This window comes from Salvia splendens, chromosome 2 (assembly GCF_004379255.2).
Source record: "Salvia splendens isolate huo1 chromosome 2, SspV2, whole genome shotgun sequence".
NCBI lineage: Eukaryota > Viridiplantae > Streptophyta > Magnoliopsida > Lamiales > Lamiaceae > Salvia > Salvia splendens.
This window is the reverse complement of record NC_056033.1, coordinates 17234736-17240469: the sequence shown is the minus strand read 5'-3', so window position 1 is coordinate 17240469 and position 5734 is coordinate 17234736. Positions and strand designations below refer to the sequence as shown.

The 5734-nt window shown below is 30.6% G+C and overlaps 5 non-coding genes and 2 pseudogenes across 5 annotated transcripts; all 7 read left to right on the top strand.

Moving 5' to 3' along the window:
- The first annotated feature begins 603 nt into the window (after positions 1-603).
- LOC121793160 lies at positions 604-720 on the top strand. The gene has a single exon (XR_006049003.1). It is a non-coding gene; the product is annotated as a U5 spliceosomal RNA (small nuclear RNA).
- Positions 721-911: 191 nt separating this feature from the next.
- LOC121793168 lies at positions 912-1028 on the top strand. Its single transcript, XR_006049010.1, has one exon. It is a non-coding gene; the product is annotated as a U5 spliceosomal RNA (small nuclear RNA).
- A 251-nt stretch (positions 1029-1279) lies between these two features.
- Positions 1280-1436, top strand: LOC121793242. The gene has a single exon (XR_006049076.1). It is a non-coding gene; the product is annotated as a U1 spliceosomal RNA (small nuclear RNA).
- A 283-nt stretch (positions 1437-1719) lies between these two features.
- Positions 1720-1839, top strand: LOC121793161. Its single transcript, XR_006049004.1, has one exon. It is a non-coding gene; the product is annotated as a U5 spliceosomal RNA (small nuclear RNA).
- A 1467-nt stretch (positions 1840-3306) lies between these two features.
- LOC121793250 lies at positions 3307-3453 on the top strand (annotated as a pseudogene).
- Positions 3454-3887: 434 nt separating this feature from the next.
- LOC121793158 lies at positions 3888-4004 on the top strand. The gene has a single exon (XR_006049001.1). It is a non-coding gene; the product is annotated as a U5 spliceosomal RNA (small nuclear RNA).
- Positions 4005-5379: 1375 nt separating this feature from the next.
- Positions 5380-5511, top strand: LOC121793260 (annotated as a pseudogene).
- The last annotated feature ends 223 nt before the right edge of the window (positions 5512-5734 follow it).

The window sequence follows — 5734 nt, the reverse complement described above, 5'->3', positions numbered from 1 at the left end:
TCGGTCGACTTCACCGCTGATCCCTATGATTAGGAAATTTCATTAAAAATTCAGCTTTTAGATTTGTTGCTGATGAAACCAGACCAACTTTGGTTCTCCCCATCTCTCTTACTTTATCAATTATGAATCAATTTCTGTGTCATCTCAAATGTCCTTATATTTTTTTGGGATGGATGGAGTAATAAATAATAATAGTGATTTTCACAATTTTGATATATAATAGTACAAATCAAAATAGAGGAAGCTAATAAAAGTGTAAATTTAAGTAAACGGACGAAACATTATAGCTAGTTCTTAAATTTGAATTGGAAGTAATAATATTTAACTCATTACTTTCGAAATTCCTATGCCAAAATAGAAGTACCTCACTTAGCCCGAGAGCGACGGAGAGAGTAGTTGTTACAAATTCCAATTGAGATAACAGGTAGTGAACCACCATTGCTGCACTTGTAAGTGTTAATTTAGGAAAACAAACTTAACTCAAAGTTGTATAGTATGAACCCTACTTGTGCATCTGAGAAAGAATCCCACATCGTTACAATAACAAAATAGTACAAAGGCAGCCTTTATAAATATTGAAATTCTTAAGATTACAGACCATGCAGCTGCGCGTTGAGCACATAACAAACTATTTTTTCGCCTTTTACTAAACAATACTGTGTGCTCGTTGCTTTTCAAGCAGCATACACAACTTTTTGGAGGGTGATTTCATTATTGGAAAAACCCCACTACTTCTAGTTTAATTTTATAATTTTATTATTACACTTGCTAAAAATTATACTAATATTCTAAAATTTTCCATAATTAATTATTTTGTTGTGTGAATGAGAAGGAATCCCGTATCATAGAAATAACCAAACAATATTAAGGCGCATTTATAAAAGCTGAAATTCTCAATCTGATAAATCACGTAGTTGTGAGTTGTGTATATAACGAACTATTCTTCTGTCTTTTACTAAATAATATCGTGTGTACGTCGCTATTCAAACAACATGTGCATATTTGGAAAAACCCATTAATTCTATTTTAATTTCATAATATTCGTATTAGGTAATAAAGATGAAGCCAAATTGGTTTGTTGCGAATGCTCTACAATCCTCGCCATATGACCTAATGATCTTAATAAGTTGGCATCTAGTGCTAGGAAAAAAAAAGGCTAAATATGAAGTTGGCAATCCTCATAATGATTAAAGAAAACATATATATCCCACATCGAAAGCCTAATAGTTCAAGAATTGGAATAGTACAAGCATAAAGGAAAGAAAGGAATTGTAGAAATATACTTACCTGGACGGGTCCATGGGCAATCCATAAGACTCATGGCCTAGTTTGGTGACCTCCATTGCACTTTGGAGGGGCGCTCAACTAAGGTTGGCCCGAGTGGTCGAGCCGGCGTCATAATTTGTGTTAGTGGGGGCCTGCGTTTTCCTCCCCTATCCATTTTTAGTCTAATTCTTATATTATTTTTAAAAAAAATAATATATTAATCATCAAATCCTCTATATTTAGACCAATTTGATGCCACTTTTGGTATTAGAATGGTCATCGAGCTAAAAGAGCTGATAACATATATGTGAGGTGTACAGAAAATCCAAGATATCAAAGACAAGGATGATATACAAAAACTAATACTAACAAGAATCCCAAATCGAAGAGAGACCAAACAAGATTGGCTGTAGTGTAAATAAATAGAAGAATATGCGATAAAACAAAATACACATCTGCGCTTTGAGCACATAGCGAACTATTCTTGCGCCTTTTACTAAAGAGTACCGTGTGCTCGTAGCAATTCAAACAGCATATGCCTCTTTTTGGAAGGTTTTTCCTCATTTGGAAAAACCTAACAATTCATAATAATAAACGTTTTACATACTGTGTGTGTGAGTTGGCCAAGCGATAAAGAGATTAATAATGTTCGAGGCCAAAGGTCTCAGGTTCGAGTCCTCCTTGGCGCGGCCTTTAAATTTATGTTCATTTAACTATTAAAAAAATGTTTTACGTAATTACGTTTTTTTACATACTCCCTCAGTCCCAAGGTAGTTTAATCATTTCTTTTTTGTACTCGTTTTGAAAAAATGATAATAAATAGTTAAAATGTAGAGAGAGTAATGTAAGAGAGAGGATAATATAGAGAAGATGAAGACAGAGAGAGTACTATTTTATGATTCAAGCACCGAGGGGAAAAAATTGTATCAGGACAATATAATACATATAAGTAACATTTAAACTATGAAATGCTAGCACAATTAGCTACAATTCTGGCATTTTAATAGTGAAGACCGTGTTCAAGTGTCACCTGGAGCATTTTGATATTTTAGAATCTATTTCTTCTCTTTTGTATTTATTTGTTTTATTAGGTTTATAATTAGTACTCCCTCCGTCCCAAGATATTATACTCATATACCACATTTGGGGTGTCCCAACATACTATTAGTACTTTTGTATAAATAATATTTAGTTATGATAATAATGTATGTTCTAATAAATAGTATTAGTAAATTTGATTTTAAAGTTATACACATAATTCATTTGTGAATTTTTTTATATTAAATTAGTGTTTTTTTGTTAGTTTTCTCATATTCATTTATATTTTATGGATTTTTCACATTAACTTTTATTGATTTTTTTGACTAGTAATTTTTTACATAAATCATTTTAATATTTAATCATTAAAGAATGATTTTCATAATTTAAGATTATAAAATACTTAATTCTTTGATTTCATAAATATTATAAAAGATTACTATATGATATTAATAAAATCAATTTTAATGTGATGCCCTTAATTATAAAAAATCTATAATAGTAGATAATAAATACTAGGAGTACGAAAATATCATAAATTATTAGTAAAAATATGTGCTATGTTCTAAAAAATCTATTCACTAATTAATTTTCTCATCATCCATTTCTCACGCGCGGCTTTTTATACTGCTCATGTTCGAGTTGTTTCCGCATCGTTAGCACTGAACACACTCAAATTTTAATGGCAATTTGGGCCTCCCATCTTTAAAATTCTGGCTCCGCCACTGGCTATGTTACTTAGGTGATGATATCATTGACAATCTTGCTATAAGACTACACAACCATTTCTATCCAAGTCTTATTTATCACACTGTTATATAGTGATATTCTTGAACATGAATTCTCAAATCCTCCATGTAAAAACAAGAAGGCTTAAACTAAAAATAAAGCAATGAATCCTCATAAAGATTAAAGATAAATAAAATTATCCCATATCCAAAGGCTAATAGCTAAAGTAATGGAAAAGCAAATGCATAAATCAAAGAAAGAAATTAAAGAAACATAATTACCTGAACGGGGTCAATGGGCGATCCATAATACCCATGGCCTAGTTTGGCAATCTCCATTGCACTTCGGAGGGGTGTCAGACTAAGGTCGGCCCAAATGATCAAGCCTGCGTCATAATTTGTGTTAGTGGGGCATGCGTTTGTAAAAATAATTTGTGTGGAGTGTATCTACTAAAGTTTTAGCTCATATTCAACATTGAATCTCGCGTCACAATATTTTACATCTGAGATTCTCCAGAAAATGAGTCGATCTACTTATACAATAACTCAATAAGCCAACTGAATTTGTGTCGTATTAGCACCAAATAATTTATGTCCAAGTTTTTCATGTTTGTCCCATATTGATATAATAATTTAAATTATTCAAATATATAAATGAGTCAACTACATATGTATATTGCCGGGCCTTGTAACATTGGCTTATAACCCACATCGTTACAATAACAAAATAGTACAAGGGCAGCCTTTATAAATACTGAAATTCTTAAGATTAAGGAATCCCACATCGTTACAATAACAAAATAGTACAAGGGCAGCCTTTATAAATACTGAAATTCTTAAGATTACAGACCATGCAGCTGCGCGGTGAGCACATAACAAACTATTTTTTCGCCTTTTACTAAAGAATACTGTGTGCTCGTTGCTTTTAAAGCAGCATACACATCTTTTTGGAGGGTGATTTCATTATTGGAAAAACCCCACTACTTCTAGTTTAATTTTATAATTTATTATTACACTTACTAAAAATTATACTAATATTCTAAAATTTTCCATAATTAATTATTTTGTTGTGTGAATGAGAAGGAATCCCGTATCATAGAAATAACCAAACAATGTTAAGGCGCATTTATGAATGCTGAAATTCTCAATCTGATAAATCACGTAGTTGTGAGTTGTGTATATAACGAACTATTCTTCCGTCATTTACTAAATAGTATCGTGTGTACGTCGCTATTCAAACAACATGCGCCTATTTGGAAAAGAGTAGTGCTAAATGGCCACATTATGGCCAGCCATAAAAATAAAAAAATAATAAAACATAGTGTATTTAATGCTATTTCGTTGAAATCAATACTTCTAAAAAGTATCAATTTTATTTGTACAATTGTACCCTTAGTTATGAAATATAAATATGAAGAGACTAGAATTTATTCAATTGAATCATTAGTTAACTCATGTTGCATGAAATTTATATAAATAAAAATTAATATTTATTAAGGTTACATGATAATTAATTTAATTCTTTCTTATATTTATAATACCAACGCATCGTGGTAATACTTTTATTTTTCATATTTACTTAAAATACTCTAAATGTTTGTATATTTACAAATAAGTAAAATTGAACTTTGATCAATATACTTATTTATATTAATAATCATGGGTTAATATTATAAATGATCACTAAACTGCAGAGCATGTATCAAATTAGTTCCAAATAAAGTTATTTAATAACGATTACAAAACTTTGTTGATTCCACCTTGGTATAATAGGAAAACATTTTTAAAAGGACAAAATTTTAATCTTAAATTAAAAAATAGTGTAAAAATAAATTATTGAAAACATAAAATTAAAAAAATGAATGAATCTAATAAAAGAAATACGTATAAATGTGTAAAATTTGGATTAAAGAAATGAAATAAAAAACAACTAGAATTAAGTAAAAGGGTAATAGTGTAAAATTATTTGAGCAGTAAATGACTTATTTGAAACATTAATAGTCATACTATCTAAATTTAATAAAATGCCATTTTATGGCCAGCCATAATGTGGCTGCATAGCATTTCCCTTTGGAAAAACCCATTAATTGTATTTTAATTTCATAATATTCTTATTAGGTAATAAAGATGGAGCCAAATTGGTAGGTTGCGAATGCTCTACAATCCTCGCCATATAACCTAATGATCTTAATAAGTTGGCATCTAGTGCTAGGGAAAAAAAAGGCTAAATATGAAGTTGGCAATCCTCATAATGATTAAAGAAAACATATATATCCCACATCGAAAGCCTAATAGTTCAAGAATTGGAATAGTACAACCATAAAGGAAAGAAAGAAATTAAAGAAATATAATTACCTGAACGGGGTCAATGGGCGATCCATAACACCCATGGCAATCTCCATTGCACTTCGGAGGGGTGTCAGACTAAGGTCGGCCCAAATGGTCGAGCCTGCATCATAATTTGTGTTAGTGGGGCCTGCGTTTGTAAAAATAATTTGTGTGGAGTGTATCTACTAAAGTTTTAGCTCATATTCAACATTGAATCTCGCGTCACAATATTTTACATCTGAGATTCTCTAGAAAATGAGTCGATCTACTTATACAATAACTCAATAAGCCAACTGAATTTGTGTCGTATTAGCACCAAATAATTTATGTCCAAGTTTTTCATGTTTGTCCCATATTGATATAATAATTTAAAT